The sequence below is a fragment of the Heliangelus exortis genome, chromosome 1, assembly GCF_036169615.1.
Source record: "Heliangelus exortis chromosome 1, bHelExo1.hap1, whole genome shotgun sequence".
Lineage (NCBI taxonomy): Eukaryota > Metazoa > Chordata > Aves > Apodiformes > Trochilidae > Heliangelus > Heliangelus exortis.
Genome location: NC_092422.1, coordinates 98,273,707 through 98,294,949, shown reverse-complemented (window position 1 = coordinate 98,294,949; position 21,243 = coordinate 98,273,707). Strand labels below are relative to the sequence as shown.

Genomic DNA, 21,243 nt, shown 5'->3' with positions numbered 1-21,243 from the left:
ACCCTTTTCTGTGTCCTCATGCTGAAGGCCAGGAGACTGCTGCCCGTACGTTCCTCAGAATAGCAGCAGAATACTAAATGCTTATCTTAAAGGACAGACGAAACATTCGAGTTCTCAGTAAAGTAGTACCACCTGCCTCCCATACTTTAGCCCTATTTGCTCCTGCTATCTCTATATACTCTGAAGGCAAAGCATTTCCCACATCCAAGATAACCTGGAAAAGCAAGTCATCTATTTATTGACGGGAGCACAAGACCAGGTGACACTCAGCTACCCAGAGAAGTCACTGAGTGCTTCAGTGGACAGGAAAAAATTAAAACAACCAAGAAAAAACCCTAAACAAACAAATCAAAACAAGACAACAAAAAAAACCCAAAAATCACCAAACCCCACAAACAACAAATGCTTGTATTTTTACAGAATAGTGCTGTAATACAATAGCTCAGGTGACAGACCCTGAGCTAATATTTAGATGCAACCAGACAGCTATATGTAGACCCACACACAGCAGGAAACCCAAAAGTCCAACAATGTCTGTTTGATTGTTTTTTAAGAGTACAGGTGTGAAAATATACTTTTTAAAGTAGAAACAATATTTGAAAGAAGTAATTTCTCAATTACTGCCTATTTGGCAGTTACAGCAGGTGCAGAATTGTGGACCACTGACAGCCCAGACCAATGATAACACACAGACCTCCCCCAAATACAAGCTCTTTAGCCAGTAAAGACACCCAACACAGAAAAAAATTTCTGAGTAACTTAGAATTTCACATTTGTCCCAAAACTGTCTGTCAAGGTTCATTTTCTAAAAATCTATCCAGTGCCATTTAAAAACAAAACTTTAAAACATAACGCCTTAATTTTTTTTTTTCCCCCCTGCTTTATACATTGCATACTGTTTCAGACACAAGTATGGAATGAAATATTCAAATAGGGCAACAGTACAAAATTAACCCTAAAAGCACTTGCAATAAGTGGCTGCTCACTCACTGGAACAAGTTCGCCAGGCAACCAAGATTCCTCACAGCACTAAACCTGTCAGAGCTCAAGGAGTATCTGAAGAATTCTCTTAGTGATATGGTTTAGTGCCAGGTAGCCCTGTGAGAAGCAGGGATTTAGACTCCATGAGCCTTATGGGTCCCTTCCAAGTCAAGATATTCCATGACTCCATACCCGTATTTGCAGTCAACAACACATCAGTAACCTATTAATACTTTTCAAAAGGCATTTTGATTTGCAAATACGCAATTATGCCTTTTTTGCTCAATGAAGAAAGAATTTTATTCATATAAGAACATTAATACTTTGTGATAAGTCTTCTACAGTCTTCAGAGCAAAACTCTGAAACACTGCATATCGCACAGGTATTCCGTACACAAATTGCTAGAGCAGACGACAGCTGCACGGACTGAAGATTGATGACAGGAACCAAGAATACCAACCAGCAAATCCAGCTTCTGTGTTAGGGAAAAACGTCCCCAGAACTGTGTATCTCAGTGCCCTTTGCTCAATCCTTTTACATGTGGTAGCCAGCTACATGCCAGCAACCTACAGGGGAGCCAGAAAAACCAAACATTAGAACTACCCAGGGCCCCTTAAGATGGATAAAGAGGAAGGCAGAGAGGGCTTCCTCAATACAGTGCATTCCTGCTGAACACTGACTGCAATACTGAAGCCACAACATACACAACTCCATACCTCCCTTTCCAATACACCTCTTTGCAAGTGCCCATTCCTACTTGCAGATTTATTAGCTCAGTGCAATCTAATCCTAGAGCTCCTACCCCCAATCCCTCTCTGTAAGTGATGCTTCTATACCATGCACGCACAAAAAACAGCACGAGAGCATTTTAGGGATATTTATCTTATTTTGATAATAAGGGTTGCAATGAGTTGTTAATATTATGTTAAAAGGTTAAAAACCAAAACACTTCTTTTTTTTGCAGGAGAAGAGAAGCTATAGTCTTTCAAAGCACTTTTCTATTAATGTGCTATCACCATTTCCACACAAATTTAACAAGTACAGAATTAACACCTATATAGAACACTTTTACCCAAAAAACAGAAAACTGCTTGCTTTTGCCATACCTCCCAATGAACATTACTATTAAATAAATCGATACATGTAAACAAAAGTTACTTTTTTAATGTTAACCACAAAGCCTGTAAGGTGGTAAGCCAAAGAGTATACTTCCATTTCGTCTACTTACTGTTTATTCAGCTTCCTTATTAGCTAAGAATGCTGTTAGATTTCCGAATAGGAACCTCTAATACTAATATTTTCATGTATACCTACAATTTCTCCCTAGAGTATCATTTTGATGAACTTTGACTTCAGAAGTTTGCTCTACTTTTTTAATTTCATAGGCAAACTTGAAAGTAATTTAAGGACTCTTCACCTGTCATTACAAAATTTACTGGCAATCAGTAGTCTTCTTAAATTCAATTTACTATTTCTTTGTTGTTTGAATTTGTTTAAATTAAATAATGCATTCAGAAGTTACTGTGGTAATATATATCTTTTTGTATAATAGTAGGCTAGAATAGTCACTTTTTAACCATAGTACATAACTGCATTTTACAATGAAAGAATGCAACATGTATGAGTCAGACTTCTGATTTAATAAGATTTCCTTTAACAAAACTCCAGCAGAATACTTCATAAGCCTGACTCAAACACATCCCCTACTTAAATACCTGGTTATGTTATTTCTTGACTTTGGAGAAGTACTAAAAATGAATAAAATTGGAGGAGGACAAAATAAAGAGGGGGGAAAAAAATGCAGAAAGTTTCCATCATTAATTCAGTCTCTTGGAAGTCTTTTCTTCTTCAGAGAATCACCATACATAACTCCTGTTTTGTTTAGCCATCCCTTGCTGCTGCTCTTGATCATCTGCCCATACACTCATCTGCTGATGGAGGAGGGATGGGGGAAAAGTGGAGAGAATGAAGGAGGCAGTGATAAAAACAAAATTACTAAGAAAAATCATCACTTCCAGTCCCCCACTTTTTGCTTTTGCATTAAGTTCTGACACAAACCTTTCCCTAGATATTGCACCCTCCCCTTGACCCTCTGACAGCAACAGTAGCCTCTTCTTTGATCCTGTAGTAAGATGGTCAGGTAATGAAGACAGCAAACACATTTATGTATTTTAAGAGGACAAATAATTGCACTTCTTTAAACTGCTTCCAACAGGCTAATACCTCTGTCTATGCCTATACCAGTGAAGTGGCAGGACTAATGGGTCTCAGATAGGACTTCCCTCTCAGTGAAAACCAAGCTGTAATATCAATCTGTGTACTTGGATAGATAAGGATTCACTCTTGCTACACTCTTGTATTTCCATGTCTAAACAAGTCAATATTCCCACATCTTCCCACACACACACCATAGCACCCTTTTGTGCAAGCAAAATCTCACATTATGGGACACTGGTTTAAAATCAGAATTGATTAGCAGAGATTAGACAACACCACCCCCCTGATAACAACACTGAATCTCAACTCTATTGGCAAGATACACAGGTAAGAAAGTATTGGGCTCTATATTAAGAGGGCAAGTAAGAAATACTTAATTCTTATTAAAGCACACATCCAGTTCTTGTTGCCTTGTATTCTCTACATTTAGCAAGAAGAGAAAAAATGATAAAATTAAGTAAGGATATTATCCTGTTTGTTTCTCAAATAGCATAGAGAAAAAAAAAGTAAAAGAGTTACCTGCTGTCTTACCTAGTCTAAGGTTTTGCCCCTCACTAATCCAACAGGCTGGTCTGATACAATGCACTGCTAGGAGGATATTGACATTCTTGCTAGTTTTATGCAGCATCTTTTCATGTATTCTATGCAACTAGAACCAGCTGTTTTGTCAGTGCTGGACCCAAATTCTACCCAGAAATGCGGGCATAATCCTGCAGTGCTCTGGGATACCCTTGCCACAGACTTCCTTCTGGATACTGAGGCCAACTTAAGTCCCCATGGTTTAGTCCCACACCCGTTTAGTAGTCCCACTCTACCTGTTTAATAGTCCCATTCTCTGTCATAGCATGTGCGTTTGGTTTTCCACTCCGAAAAGATCAGCATCCTACTTCCAGCTACAATTTGTGCTCCTGTATTACAAAACCATAACTAGCATATGAAACAAAAAACACAGTCAAACTTCGGGAAATCACTTTTTTATTGGATATAATCTGCTTTTCCTTCCAGCAAAAGGAAACTAGAATAACCAAACCTCCAACTCACAGGAAACCCTACAGTTGCACCCATGTTCATGCTGACCTCCCCCTGGAACGAGTGCCTGGCATGGTTAGGGGACTGACTGCACTCTCTGGCAAAAGCACTTTTACAGTATTGTAGCCATTAAAAGGAGCAAATAAAATAAATTTTAAATAAATTTGAACATATTGAAGAAAAAAGTGTTAACTGCTGGGTCGCAAACTCTGCCTTTATCTCTAAAAGAGTTCACTTCAACAGGCAGTTGGGCTATTTCCCCAAAATTTGTGTGTGTTCTTATTCACTTTAATCTGATCTTCTCTCACACTCATTATTAAAGCTTACAAGAAGAGCAGGAAGCAGTGAAAACACACCAAGACAGTTTTCTCTTGAAATAAGAATAAACATTTAAGTATTATGAATATGCAATTTGGCATGTGAAAAGAAATTAATACAGCTATCCCTTTAAAAAAAAGCCTCTTCTAGGACCAAAATCTTTTATGTTCTCTTTCTAACAGGTATATGTTCACATGCTTTAATCTATTTTTAGACTGTCCTTCCAAGATTAATTTTTAAACTCAAGTCTGAACACTTTTTCCCCTCTCCTCGCCCAGATATCCTGGTTAAGCCTGTCTGTCCCACTGCTGGGAACAGCAAGGACATAGAAGTCAGCCTGTCTCAGGTGTGCATCCCACCCTTTTCCCACTAAGAGAAAAAAAACAAACCAGTGAAGGAGGCACCCATATTCACAGGAAAAGGGCACAGGATTTACAGGCCAAGACCCGTAAATTCCTACAGCATGCGTGCTATTACGTGTTACAGTAGGTGACAGAAAGCTAATTAAATGCTGCAAAATTAAAAGAAGGAAACTAGCACTATTTCCCAAACTTTATGGAAAATGCAATAGGTAAGCATACCTGCCTCCATTCAACAGGTAACTAGCCCAGGATTAGGTTTGACAGTATCTCTGTAGCAGAATAAACCCAGCACAGAATATAGTATAAATATATAACCAAGCCTTCTTGCAGTTTTCTTTTTATTGGATTTCACTTAACTTGTGGCTTTAGCTATGCCTGATATTGTTAACAAATGTAACACTTTTAACCAAAGTCTGTATATATGCTTTTATTTAAAAGGGTCTTGCTCCTGAAAGCCTGTATACAACACACATACCTTTTGAAAGGAAAGAGACTATAAGGAAGAAGTTGCTTAGACCAAGCCAGCTCTTCCTATTCCACTTGCAAACAGCTGGAGAAAAAACAATAACAAAACAACCCACAACCAAAACCTTGCAATAGGGATTAAAAGGGGTAGGGACTATTTAACATCAGCCAACAACTGAGCAATACCCACAGACCAAAACTCAAGCAGCCACTGATGGATGTTAAAGCCCCTCCCCAGAGCTGGAAGGCACAGCACAGATTTGTCCCTTCATTTTTCTGCCTAGAACAGTAGTTTGGTGACAAATCACATTTTTCTAGTTTTCCACTTGTGAGAGAGTTCATGCCTTATCTAGACTGGCTACAAGGCTCAGAGCAGTTCCAGCACAATATATAAGGTATTTTATAAACACACACACTTTAAAGCCATTAATGCAATGATTTTATCAACACAGTACCTAAAGAGTAGGGGGGAGAGAGGGTGTGTGCAGAACAGACACTGCAACGTCCTATGTGATGACAGTAGCTCCTGCATCAAGCTAGAATATTCAAATTTGAACCTTAACCATACACCAACTTTCCCCTAGTGTCTCTCACAGATCAGCATCTTTGACCACTGGTCTCCAGTAGTCTGTAGTCCCAGGAAGCCAACCACACCCCACACAGAATGGAACTGACAGTGTGCATAAACCACACACTGCTCCTACCATCTCCTCCTGTTTCTTGAGACTGTCTCTGGGTACTCAGAAGCCCTGCCTACAGACCTGTCTCTAAAGCATGCTTCATGCAGCACCTCTCCACCACTGGTATCACTCTTGCCCTCCACATGCTTGGTCTTTCCTCTCAACTGTTAAATAAACTGTAAAATTAAAGGACACAACCTAGTCCAAACAAATTATTCAACATTCCTGTCACCCACACGCTGCTAAATAATAGATTTATTTCACAAAGACTTCCCCCATTCTCCCACAAAGACAGAATTTAACAAGTCACACAAAACTTGAGTTGCCAAATCATGGAGATATTCTTAACTCTCCAACAACTGGTAGTCCCAGAGACACGAGTATTAAAGTGCTCCAAGTTTCAAGCCTTTAGGACTAGTAAGTTTTAAGATCTCTACCATATTCCTGTATGACTGTGTACCACATTAGGAAGCTTTCCCAGAAACTAAGGATGCTTGGTTTCTTGTTTGTTTTTATTAACATCTCTAAAGAATGCCCACTGCTAAAAGAAACTCATTAATTCTCCAGTTTACCCATCCACATTCTCCTTTGCATTCAGATGGCACAGAAAAAAACCACTCTATTGAAAAGTCCCACTAGGACAGCTCAGGTATCTCCCTCTCTATATACTCCTAAAGAAGACCAAATTTCTCTTCACAGCTTTTCTAATCAGTTTGCTCCACTAGTATGCCTACAGGTAATGCCTGCAAATGATTTCCATGGAACATATTACTAAAGAGATTACCACATTTATCTCATATCTACAGGGGGGTGAATGTTAGTGGGTATTATCACTTAATCACAATAAGACATTTTTTCTTTTTCAATTAAAAATGCTTTCCAGTATATCTAGAGCCTCCAATACAAAAAAATATTTAAATAAAATTGTACATCTTAAATTGAGGTCCTCAAATAACTTCAAAAACATTCACTTCAGACTGACATCACTACTCATAAACATAATCCTAAAGAGTGTCAAACATTACTTGTAAACTGAGAGGAAGCAATGCCCACAGACCTCAAAAAGTAACAAAACATTCAGTGAGGGCCAAATCCTACCAGAGATAATCCTCTTTGTTGTACCATGGTCGTTTAACAACTCACACATTTACAACTTACACATTTACAGAAGAAAATGTTTTATGCACACATTACACATGAGCAATCTCCAGAGAAGTTGTGGATTCTCCCTCCACCCCAGAGGTGTTCAAGGCCAGGTTGGATGAGGCTTTGAGTAACCTTGTGGATGCACCACTGCTCGTGGTAGGGAGGTTGGAGTAGATGATCTCTGACATCCCTTCCAAACTAAGCCATTCTGTGACTGTGATTCTGTGACTAAACAGCACACAGAAGGCAACAAGAGAGAGCTAATAAAAGATATTATACCTTTTTCTTCTCAGTCATCTTATTTTAGTAATTACCAGTTGTTTCTACATCATCTTAAAGTGACTCACTAGTAAATAAATACAAGAATACATTGCTGAAACATACTATTAATGGCTGTAAGGGGAGTTAGAATTCAAACAGGTTACTTGATTATGTTTATATTTACACACTTGTTTAGATAGATTAGTGATCAAATCAAAGGAGAAAGTCATAGGTAAATCTGCCCCTACTTTAATTAGTAAGGCTATTTATGCAGGCTGAAAGGTAACCCATGTGTTTGTTTCTCCATCTCTTTTTTTCAGTTATTACAACTGAAGAGCATTACATTATTTGTACTCTTGAAATCATGAGACATCTTCTATCATCATTTTGCAGAAATGCTTTTTAGAAGTGAAGCATTTAGAAATTTCACATTTAATTCATCTGAGTGAGATCTGTTTTACCCAGAAAGAGTAAGGCTCTAAACTCATCAGAAATACACACAAGCATACATGATAATTGCCACTTATCCTCCCAGGACTTCAATTACTAATATTTCCTTGTCCCCTAAAATTTCCACAAGTTAATTCCATCACTATTTCAAATATGTCACACAGTGGCCCTCTGACCCGATTCTTCCTAAAGAGAAAGTATGAGGTCATTTAATGAGAAGTATTAAACACAGAATATAAACTAGGATTAAAAGAAAAACCAACCAAAAAACCCAAACAAAACCCCCCCCCCAAAAAAGCCCAACAAACCCAAAACCCAAAGAACCACCAAACTCATACCCAGGACAACCACCAACCCCCCCCCACACACACACTACGCCCATCATCCCCAGGATAACATAACTGTTCAAGAACCAAAAAATGGACCCTCATCCATTACTTCCCTCCCAGTCTTGGGTATCTGGTGTTCCTCGTATCCCCAGCTATAATATACCTGTTGTCACATGCCCTTCCAGTAACATCACTCCTACCTGTAGTTTTACATATTCAATATATTTTATATATTTCAGAATTTTACATTACTTCCGTGAATTATTCACACAACCACTGCTATTTCTACAATCCAGAGCACCTTGTCAGAGTCCTCCAAATCCTACAGGTGATCACCACATGATGCAGGGAAGTTTCAGCGTTTTTTAAAGTATGTTTTCCATAAATAGGAATGTATGATGTATATGGAACAGCTGCAGTTCCAGAGGACTCTTGGCTCACCATGGAAGGGCTGCAGGTGACGACACAACACACCCTGATTTCTGCCATCCCACTACAGGGATGAGACCTTCTGCAGAGGAATGGGACAGGTCACCAGGGTAAGTACCACTGCTGCAGATAAACCTGACAAAGTCCACCTGCCACAGCATCAAGCAATAAGCTAACAAGAATTAGACCAGACAGCAGACCTACACGTGTTTATAGCCCATGACTCAACTTTCCCTCCCATACAGTGACCTTTAAGGAGGACAGGAAAAGGAGACAAGCATGATTATATGTTAAATTCATACAATCCATTACCCAAAGAGTAACTGATATCTGAGGCTCTAAATCTACTCAGGCAGCAAAACAGCAGTGGCCTACCATATCCCCAAAAGGCTGCAACAGATGAAATTTTGTTTCTGTACTCCTGGTGTCTTGTTGTGAAGCACACACAATTTTCCTCAAAAAATAATAACAAATTCATAAGTTAGGAGCCACAGAAAGAGAGTGATCATCAGCATGAAAAGGATATTTTAAGACCTGCTTTAGTGGAGAACTGCAAATAATGCTCACCTCCCCAACTGCATTTTGAAAACAAAACTAGATCAGGGTAATGCAAAAATGAAATTGCCTAGAAAGCCTGAAGAGCACACTGAAAAGACTGGTTTTCCATTAAGAGAATTTACAGTAAAAAAAAATAAAAATAAAAATACCTATGTTAAACTTGTGGTCCACAAGATAAAAGTTTGGGAAAGTGACCTTTTTATGCATATTTCAGATCAAAAAATAGTTCACTCATATGTGTACCAAGATAGCCTTCTACACAGGACAAACTAGCTTTAAAAAAAAGTTTGTGAGCAAGGATTCAAAGCAATTGTGATGAAGAGCTTTATGCATGAAACTACCAAACTTTCATATTCAATACTGCAATCCAAAGACAAACTAGAGTTCAGTAAACACTAAATGTGATTCTGCACAGCCTGGTTACCTTTTCATCTCAACAGTTAACCCTATGCAAGGGAGTGCAAAGAGGTTACAAAATGCTATCAGCACAGTTTATTAATGCTCTTTTTGCTTTTATTTTGTAGCAGGATAAAGCTTGAAGTAGCAAAGAATTGAACAGCAGTAAGTATAAAAGACTAAGACTGATTCTTGAGAAATCATCTTGACCTCCACCAGCAAGGGGAAATTTTTCTTCAACAAATTTTGCATTCTTATGCAGCCATTGTTTAATGGTCAGGAGCAGATATGCTCTTCGTATGTTAACTAAGGAAAAATGGACAAAGATGCATAGATTTTTTGCCTTATTTCCCATGAATAGAAAGTAACATATAAAAGGTGTTTTTCAGCCGGTTTTGCTTTTTCAACCTATAGCCATATATCTCTTCTCTATTTCCCCTCCCTGGAAGTGTTCAAGGAGAGACTGGATGGGGTTTTGAGAAACCTGGTCTAGTGGGAAGTGTCCCTGCTAGATGATCTTTAAGGTCCCTTTCCAACCCAAACAATACTATGATTTATATAATTATTCACAGAGTCCTAGGACTTAGACATATGATCTTGGAATTAAAGTAAAATTTTTGTTTGACTTAAGTCAAATGCACTATTCCTTGCAATTTCAAAGGTGAAGGATTTTACTTACCAGTGGTGTTCTACCTCCCCATCCCCCACCTCTTTTAGATCATTATAGTCTGGTTTCGAATTTCAGCTTCTTAATCCTCCTCCTCTCACCTCACCCAAGAGAGATTTTGGGAAAGAACCAAAAGGTGTTTTCAAGCACTTCAAGTTATGATTGTTATTATGAATGCTAGCAAAACCAAGCTGTTCTCCTATCTTCATGTTTAGGAAGCATGGATTAGAACCTGAAGCTTTCAGCTCTTACAAAAATGGGAGGGGAAAAATGCTGCTGGGTGGGAGGTATAGGGTATCTCTACAAAGGTAGAAATTGTCAGACCTATTCACTGTATCAGTGATCCTTTAAAAATATTATCATTCTTGCATAATTTTTTTCACACGTAACATTCCAGTAAGCAGAAGAAATTTAGCTATCTCAACAGTGAGAAGGCCATGTAGCACTCTTGTTCCATAAGAATAAAAAAATAAAAGCAAATTCTCTGTAAGCTAATGTAGCCAGCAGACCCTTTTGACCAAAGGGTTCCACATAGAGCTGTACAGAAAGAGGTTTTTTCCAAGTTTCATATATCTTTGTCCTTCTTTAACAAACTCTGCCCAGTACAGGTCTGGCAGAACACACTTGCTTGGACATCACCACCCACTGGAGATGTCCACTTCTCCAGCTGGGAGCTTCACTTCTAGGAAAAGGGGCACAAGCAGGGTAAGAACACAGTATGGAAAAAGAAGGTTTTTTTTTTTAATTATGCTTGTCACATCCTCACGTTTTTAATAACAACAAAAACTCTGAATTGACTGGAGAGAAAGCAACACTCAATCAAGCAATTTTTTTCCATAAATGATAAGCAAAAAAATTATATTTAAACAAAATTTAGGGGTACAGACAAGAAAGTGGAAGCCTAGACCCTATTCTTTACAGTGTCTGAGAAAGGAAAGGCAAGAATCAGTAACTTGGCATTCTTCCCTGCTTTTTCACCTTACTGTGACAGAAGTAGGAATAAAGACAAAAGAAGCACTAACAAACAAAAACTGAATCCCATTCCAATAAAAGACAGAGAGGGAACAAGAGACATAAGTGGAAGTGGATAGACAACTTATAGCAATTATTGTCAAGTATTTCTGCACTTCCTTCCTTAATGTAGTTCCTTTCCTACACAAAGGCCTACAAATAATTTTGAGTGGTTCCCTTTGTAGAACAAGGAGAAAGGAAGACTGTAATAAGACCATGCAATGAAGATAAATTTTCCCAATAATGCAAGCTACAGGAAACACATGGAGGTCAAATAAAACTATTATTTGCCTTTTCAAACACTGTTTTCTTCAGCTGCTAAATAAAAACATTACGAAGCCATTTTACACAGTAAAATTTAACCTTATATTAACCTTCCATATTAAGTAAACAAACCTTTCTAGCCAATAAGCATCTCTGTGAACTCTCCAAGATGATAAGCAATACCTTAATTACATTCATTTACATGACTTTGAAATTGTTCCAGACCAAAGTCAATGACTACAAGGTCAAAGAGTATGAAAATCTAAAATAAGGAGAAATCCATAGTCGGCCAGTTCACACAAGCATGGTGCAGCATCCTTTCTACACAGTTTGTGAAGGGTCAGGGATACCAACCTTTTGCATCAATTATATGAAAAAAGCAAATCCTCTGAAACATCAAAGACTGAGAGTATCCTCTCTTTTTTAAATACTATTCAAAACTGAAAACAATGGACACTTTAGAATTGTTTAACACCGAATGGCTGAATTGTATGAATCTTTCAGGCAAGTATTTTATAATATTCTAAGAGAAAGGTGCAATACAAGAGAAGAGCTATTAAAAAACATGCACCCCATTCACTGACAATTCCAGAAAATTCAGTAATGCTAAAATGAATAGTTTTGCCACAATTTATCCCATGATCAAAGTGGAACAGTAGACCAGTCCCCACCATGCAGATTCTACATCACTACCTCAAGAACTGTGCAGACTCAGGGAGAAGTCCAATAAAAATCTCTGCCTAGACTTCCACTCTCATCAACAAAGCCAGACTATATTTTTATGATACAGGGAGGAAATATCTTGTGTTGTAGTCCTGAATACAGTCTTAAGCATGCTACCATAACACCTTTATTATTCATTCTGTGCTATGCTTAGTGCAGGAAATACTAATCACACTCAAGCAGCGATTACAAAGATTTTTAACGATGACTGCTGCAAGAAACTTGATAAAAGAAGTTCTGCCCTGAAACAGCAGAAAAGCAGACACAACGTCCAGCCTATTCTCAAGATATTAGATCACGGCTAAAGTATGATCAATAGCAATCAAATTACCCAAAATATAGCATTTATGCACACTGCATTAATGGATCGTTTCAGGACAGTATTTTGTGTATTAGAAACATGAAAATACTACAAAGATGGATATACAAAAATCTGAAGTACAGCTTTTGGATTTAGGCAATCCCATATCAATGCACTGCAGCTGACAACATTTTTTTTTAGTATTAAATTAGATAAATCTCCCTGCACCCTCATTTTACTAGCCAAGCACTTTTTACACAACTCTCAAGCCAACAACCTTCTGCAATTTAAGTATGATTTAGTGCAAGAGAAGCAGCAAGTATTATAAAATTTATGCTTGTTCACCTTCTTTCCCCACAGAGAAGGGCAAGATGTTTTTTCATGTAAATATGTATTAGATCCAAATCATTTAAATAGATATTATTCCATAGAGAACATGATGCTGCATATGCCCATTTCAGCTCCATGTTACTAAATAAACTGCAAGATAATGATGTTGCCTTGCTCATCCTAAAGGACAATGAAAATATTTCTAGGCATTCCAAACAGAAGTAAAAGTAAGAGATTTTCATGAGAACACAGGAAAAACTAAGGTGGCTCTTACAAAGCTAGATAAGGTGAAGTTACTGATAAATAACAAATTAGTACATCTTTTAAGGAACAAGCTGTTAGAGCAAAAGTATGGAACAATATAGCACAGGTACCTGAAGTAGACTTTATGGTATGAATAGGAAGTCAGTACTACCTTCAATTTTTATTTGCTTTTAAATGGAACAAGGGAAAGATAATGCTTTCAAACAGAAAACCAAGTAATTTTAGTCAGGTGAGTAATTTTAAAAGTTCATGTAGAAATGTTGAATGCAATGTGCCAAATGTTAACTTAATGCAGTGTTATTTCTCAGTTATATATAGCTACAACTGTCACTGCGTGAATGGAGAGGAGAGAAAGAACAGGGAATGCTTAAAACAATGTCTTTTAAAAATGACAGCTTAAAGTATTCATTTTAAGTAAGCACATACATCTCACAAAATACAAAGGAAGTTATCAGTATGTTACCACAAAATGCACTTACAGTTAACAATTCAATGCAAAATCCTCTATTTATTTGAAGTGATGAATACTGTCATTGGTCTTGAAGCTATCACATATCATTTGGGCCACAGTCAGTTACGTTACAATACAATCTGACCTCTGCTTGATTTTTAAATAGGATAATCACCTTCAACTATGTATGAACCTTGAACATTATCAAAAACAGTTTTATTGCATCAATGATTTATTAATAGTCTTATATTAATAGTAATGTAACTTTGACTTTACAAAGTCATAAAGATGATGAGAAATACAGTCAAGACTTATTGTGCTACCTACTTTATTTTAGGCTTACAAGGCAACCTCATGATACAATCAGGAAAACTATTGGAGAGTAACATCTAAAAAGAAAAAAAACAATAGAATATGCACGTACCATCCCAGTTTAGCATTGAAGTAGGAAGGATATGGAGAGCATGATGAAATTAAGATAAATACTGAAACCTTTTAAGTATTGAAATTCTTCTCTAGCCAGCTGTACTGGAAATCTGATTGTGCCAAGGAAGGTAACATCTGGGCAAACACATTGACATCAAATGCTATAAAGAGAAGGCAGGAGAGCCTTAGATAGGACCATGCTAAGCTAGATCCCCTTCTCCAACCAAAGCACTGCAAGATGCCCAAAGCCCACTAGGCCTACATTCAAAACAAACCCAACTGAGAAGGAAACGCTCCTCCTAGATCTTTCTGGTTCAAAACACTTGCTGCAGCAGGCCTGCTGCACTCTTCATACTGCACGGCCACTTTTATAGCTGTTAGCCCCGTTACCACACAGTAGATGGTTTAAACAAAGAGCAACTAAGAAAGTACAATATTCCATAACTGGCATTTACAGCACTGGCCTTGGACTTCTAATCTTTATCAGACGGGCACACAAATCAATCTATCCCCTCATAAAGGTGTGCTTTTTTAACCTCTAAAAGAGATGGGATTGGCCAGAAACGTCTGGCATGTCAAACTGCTAATCACTGCTGCCCTTTGCACAAAATAACCCACTTAAGTTGAGGCATGGTTGCACTGTAGCAGACATTAGTCTGTGGGAAACCCATTTAACTGTCACATACTCCCGCCACTCCTGCTCTCCCTTAATTAAGCCTAATGCCTTATGCTTTGACCTTTTGTTCTAGCCTATTAACCCTATCTAGTACAAGTTCATATATGTTAAACTTAAAAGTTTGCTGTAAAATACTGAATGCCAAGCCACAGAAAGAACAAGGGGTATTTCTCGAGACTCCCGAGTTACCAAATTCCCTAGGCTGACAAAATGGAAGCATTGTGTTAGTTCCCAAAGACAAAATGTATGCAAACACTAATCAGCTTTACAGAAAAAAAAAAAAAAAAAAAAAAAGTGGAGTTTCTTCCAATTCCTTGTCCTCTTCAGAGGAGAAAAGAGGAAAAAATAAGACGTGAGACTTCTGTTTGCAACTTCATATCCTCAGGCTTTGGGGTTTTATCCAAGAAGAACAGAACGTATTATCAGTCAAGATCAAACTACACTCATTTGCTGTTCTCTGAAACCTATCATTAAAAATAAGATGTAATTGTTTTACACTGACCAATTCCTCCTTAATTAAAGACTGCCTCTGCCAGCCTTGCTGGCATTCAGTCACCACCTTGTTCTTTTTACAGCTATTACCATAAGTTTTTAATTCTCATCTGTATTTTTCATGAGCTCCATCTCACCAAGTTTCTTAGGCTTACACAAACTTAAAGGGCATAATTTATAAATTTTAGATCACTGCCACAGACTTTTCTTTGATGTAAACTCAGCTTTAGACAGCATGTTCGCCTTACCCTCTTCTATCTCTTACTTCATCAATGAGATCAACAGCTGCTTGCCAAGCAGCAATCTTCTGAAGAAAGACCATCCTAATGGTCCACAACTCTGACTTAAAATAAGAAATTAAACTTCTTTGACAAAACCCAAACCTCTTATCTACTGATCAAGACAACATTACTGCACTCCACATTAAAGCTGTTTACAATGGTATGAAATGCAAACTCATATACCAACATAGGTATGCTGTAATTAGTGCTATAGCCAATAAACAAGCCTGTTCCCTCTTCCCCTTAAAAAGAAAAAATAAATAAATAAAAAAATCAAGACTAATCACATAATAACTGTTTAAACTGTTTATAATGTTGCTTAGAAATGGAAAAGAATGTGTCAGGATTAGCAGCCCTGTATACACTAAACACAGTCTCTCAAATCTTTAGCCTAACCACCTCACTGATGAACAAAATACTTGGTGCCAAGATCCTGATTTACAACTTACACTTTTGAAACTCTGACTAAACAGCATTGCTGTTAAACAGAGGTGACAATCTTGAAACAAAGCTTTGAATTAGCTGAACTATTTCAATATGTGCAAACATTTCAAACACCTTGTAGCTGCAAAGGCTACTGTCTAAGTTCTGTTAAGGCTGTATAAGTGACTGCCTGCTGCTGATCACAACAGTTACCAAGTTTTAAATAGCTAATTAATCAACTGTGTTTTAATTCCAAAGTGTCTTACTCATTCTGAGATCAACAAGTAATACAATTAACTTTCATGTAAATGCAATTGCTCAAACAACTAAGAACCACCCACAGCAATGCTAGACTTCAGACCTTTTTTTTTGGTTTTTTCCTTCCCTAAAAGTCAAATAGGAAACATTATGAGGAAAAAAAAAACATGGATCACTCATCTTAATTTCTAATTTCCCTTATCTCCATAACAGTGATTCTGGATAAATCCAAATCTCCTCAATTTAAAAAGTGCAGATATTTTCTAGTTATTTTACTTTGCTATATTCTATTATGCTGGGGATGCTCTCACTGAAATACACAGACCAATGCTATATTCAAATGAAGTCAAGCAACACATGGATTTATTAAAAGAAAAATATATCCTTGCATCTGCAATCTGTGCCATTACAACAGATATGTAACAATTTTTGCATGCTGGGATTTGACATGACTGCCTCCAGCCTCTAGACCATCCCTACTAATGCTCACACAAGCTGCCACTGGAGGCAATGCAAATGAGTCCTAAGAGAGACCAGGAACAAAACAACAACTGCTTGTCAACCATTACATGCCCAAATTGTATTCTTTATGCTCATCAGCATTCTCAAGTTCTTAGGCATGCATGTAGGCCCACTGAGTACAGTAGGGCTACTCAAGTGAATAAAATCACTCACAAACCATAGTGCATATACATAAGCAATCACTGGACAACACTCAGGGAATTATTCCCCAGTATCAAAGAAAAAGAGGATTTATGAAATCGGAACCAAGGGAGCAGATCCAACAAAAATGACAGTGGTGCTAAACGTTTACAAGCCACTGTAATGTAATACCTAATAATGATTTTACTGTGACAGTCCCTTGTCACAGCAGCTCCATTTAGACCCGTTTTATTTTTTTTTAAATAAACAAATAACATTAAAAAAAGACAAAGATTGTAACATATTAGATTTTACTTAATCTTCTGTTTCACTTTGAAATTCTATGTAAATCAGGTTCTTCTCTATTTAGCAACAACTTCCCAAACAAGTGAGATTAATCTTCAGGACTTATTAGCAAATTCCATAAAAAAGTTCAAATGCTGCTAAAACATTTACTTCTCACTGATCCACATTCACACACACAAAAAGCCTTAAAGAGAGGGATTAACTTGAAAATGTATCACTTTAAAATATATTATAATCCTAAAAAAACTTATACATAACAGACAGTTGTCTGACAGATTTGTCCAGAAAAAGAACAAACTCCAAGTCAAGGAGACAAAAGTAAAAAAATTCAAACAAATTACTTACCTTGAAAGTGGTCCCATTGGGAAAGCTCTTCCTTCAGGAGTCCAAAGATGCAGTAATTTTCTTCCTCAGCAATTCCATGCTTGATCTGAAAAGAACCGCAGAAATCATCCTATGAAATGCTGCATGCCATTTTTTCTTTTTTCCTATCCAGTATACCTTTATCTACTCTGTTATTGTTGGTGTAACAGAAAGCAACGTTTTGGATAGTAAACATTTCTATTTCAGAAGAAAAATGTAGGTCCGAACTTCAGAAATCAAAATCTTCCCAACTGAATCATCAGTAAAACAAGTTAAAATAACTTATGTTGCCTCAACTTGTATCAGCTGAATAAGTGGAAAGCATTTGGGCAGGAGCAAAATCCATGTTCTGATTCAAAGTCATTGTCCTCTTTTTCTTCCTGTCATTCTAAAAAACTGCAAGCCCTCCTTCCTATGTAGTAATTACTGCTTAAAATTTCAAACTTGCATGTATGAACATTAAATCATATTTTTAAGGAGCTCCTATTAATTTAAGGATACTTATATACAAACAGAGGGAAAACACAAAAGCATAATATAACTAGTCAATGTGATGCTAAATGCTACAAAATTAGTTAAAAGAAACTGAATCACTAGAAATTACAACATTTGCTTTTGAAATATTTAGGAATTAAATAGTATATATTACAGTTAGAAGATGCTACCTCTGACAAGAGCTGCCTTAATTCTTCCCTGCACTTCTTTAATCCTAAGTGTACTTTTTCTAAAAGATCCAAACTTAGAGTTAGCCTTGATCACTGTCATTTGTACCACCTTCAGCCCTGTTCTCCTCATGAGTCTCCTCATTAAAGGCTATGTTAAAGCTTCTGTCACAAAGTTACCACCCAAGTAGCAAGCTTTTATGCATAACAGAAGAGTCAAATTCAGCTACAATAAAAAGTATAAAAATGTACAAAAAGAGAAAAATAAGTTCCTCTGCTATTTGGTTGAACTTTCCCCTCCCCTTGCTTGGCAGAGGGAGAGCTTTTCTCCTCTTTGCCTGACCTCTAGCTTCTGGTCTCAAAAAACTTCATACAAAAGCTTTCTTGGACACAGAATTTCTCCAGCACAGAAGACCCCTCCCCACATACACACACACAAGGGGCTTTGGATGTGCAGTGTTGGAGAGGAGCAGAGTGGGAAGCATGTGCATTGGGGCAGCTCACAGTATTTGCCCCTTCTGCAAAACCACTTGGGCTGAAGACCCAACTCTGCCTGCAGAGTGCTACCTGGGGTGTGGAAAAAATCCAGGTGTTGATAGATAGGTCATCATCAAAAAAAAGACCTGCTAAAAGCTTTCAGGTACACAGAATCATTAAGGTTGGAAAAGACCTGTGAGATCATGAAAGATAACAGATGCACGCTGGACTACTGCCAGCATCAAGATCCAATTAAGCTGAAAAATAAGCACACACCCTGAAATACTACATGAAGACACTATTTCAAATCCTTCCCCTATATACATCACAAAATAAAAAGACAACTTCCACCAGAGAACGGTAGGAATCCTCAACGTTTGGATTAAATTAGAAGGGAGAGGGAAAAATGAAAGCTACCACTGCAGACAAAATAAACAGAGAAATGATGGATACAGTGACAAAGGTAGTAATAAACTGAGTTCAAAGCCTTCCGAACCCCATTTCACTGAAAGGGCAAACAAGCTGGATGTGGAATCATTTGTGACCTCAGAAAAAAGAAAAAAAAAAACCCCAAAAAAAAACCAGGACAAGCAGTCCCTTACAGCATAAGAAAGCAGCACTTGAAAATGCAAATATGTATATTTTTAAAATTCACCTGAGTTTGAGAAAAAGTTAATTTAATTCCAGTATTTCCATACTACAGATGCTGACAAAATGCTTTCCACCACTGATAAGTGGTTTTGTTTAAGTATTTCTACTTCTAAGAGAAGACAAGATTTCTATGGGAGGGGGAGGGCAACACCCCTGCACACTATATTGCCAAAATTCAATATATGGACAGGATTTCCTTGAGGTCAGCATTACACAGTCTTTTCTGCACTGTTTCAAGTGGCTACAAATCACTTTTTATGTTTATAAAAATTTAGAGAAAAGAGAACAGAAGAAGTTGTTATTTCTGGGGAAAATAACCTATTCCTTTAATAATCTTTTAGAAATGAAACCCAAAGAAGCAAAACCACCAAAGCAAACAATAAAAAAGAAAAAAAACACATAAAACCCAAAAAACAAACAAACAAAACAAAACCCCTAAACCCACCTGCTCGGATGATATTTTATTCCCAAAAACTTCATAAATGGATCACCTGGTTCATACAACTTTAGTTTTTTCTGAATGTTAATTTGTTCCCTGTTGTAAACTGGTTGAAGTGGGATAGGTGATGAAATTAACACCACCAATAGGACAACCTCCTGGGGCAAGAATGATCATTTGTTTCTATCTCTGAGGCAAGTTCTGCTTTCAACATCATTCAAAAAGCCTTTTCTATTTTTCTTTCCCAACTCCACTTTCATGGTGGGACATAAAGAAGTAGTAGAAAGCCTGTAGCCATGAATCTTGTTCACTTTTGAGAAACTATCAGCATCAGCACAGCAGCCCAGCACTAACGAGACCACTGCTCTTCTGTGAAGCACAATGCACTACCTAGTCACAGCTCAACAAAGAGATTCATCAAGTGCTTTCTGGGACAAACTAAACACTCCCATATTTGTATTCAAATAGTAGGCTTGGTCAGGACTGAAGCACATTTTGCCTCTAGTACCTGATCTCTCATGACAAATCCCTCAACTTTTTTTGAGAGGCAGAAGAGCAGCCCACTAGAACTCTTGCCCAACACCAAGCTTCTTTTCTACACTAAACTCTCCCACTTCAAAAGCAGTGACTAACTCATCTGTAGTTTCCGCTTCTCATCTGATATTGACTACAAGTAAAATTGTTTTTTCCTCTGCTGAAGCCAAAGGAATTTAGAAATACGCATCATGAAAACAGAATTTCTCCCAAGACGGGCAATTAAATAGACAAATAGTAACAAATAAAGTACTAGAAAACTAAAATTAACAAAGGAGGGGGGTTTAATCCAGACTAACAACTACTCCTTCCCCTTTCTACACACGAGTATTTATTTAGAGAAGCCTTAGCTGATATTTCCTTGGAGAATATAAGACAATTTTAATGGAACTGCAGATGTCCACCCAAAGCATTGCCTGCCAACCACTGTACACTGTTTTCTAAGGCCACATTTTCAAAATCAACTAGCAAAGCTCTAACACCATAATATCCAAAAGAAATGCCACAAGGCTTTTAAATACTTTCCTCACATTTGCTAAAGGCAGGCCAACACTATTCAGATAGTTACTGTTCTGATTGGTTTGGCTTGTTGGCAGGAAGAAAGAGCTAACTAACTACAAATGTGTTACCATTAGCCTTTTGGTCTACAGTTTGAGACTGTTTAGACACTGTCAAGTTTATGTTTTTATTCTTTGTTGGCACATTTGTGCATTTACTTTGGTACATTTTCCTTCTGTTAGGTTTCATTCCCTACCTGCATTATCTTTCCACTTTCCTGTCATTAAACCCCTGCTGAGCAGTAATGATTTATACTTCAAAATTTGCACTTCTTGTCCCAGAAGGGTATTTATCCTTTTTTAATCCATAGGATAAGTTATCCTTTTTATCCTGCCTAGCATTCACAACCCAGCCCATCACTCAGCATGCCACCCAGCTGCTGGGAGATCAGCCTGGCTCTGCCCAGCCCCCAGGCCCTGGTA

At 37.5% G+C, this 21,243-nt stretch overlaps 1 protein-coding gene across 21 annotated transcripts in view; it reads right to left on the bottom strand.

The window, feature by feature from the left end:
• The window catches only part of NRIP1 (nuclear receptor interacting protein 1), a 101,012-nt gene that overhangs the window by 52,058 nt on the left and 27,711 nt on the right, over positions 1-21,243 (bottom strand). For all 21 annotated transcript variants that reach the window (XM_071755567.1, XM_071755486.1, XM_071755624.1 and 18 more), the window contains one exon: positions 17,483-17,567. The gene's annotated coding sequence lies outside the window, so the exon portion shown is untranslated. The remainder of the gene's footprint in view (positions 1-17,482; positions 17,568-21,243) is intronic.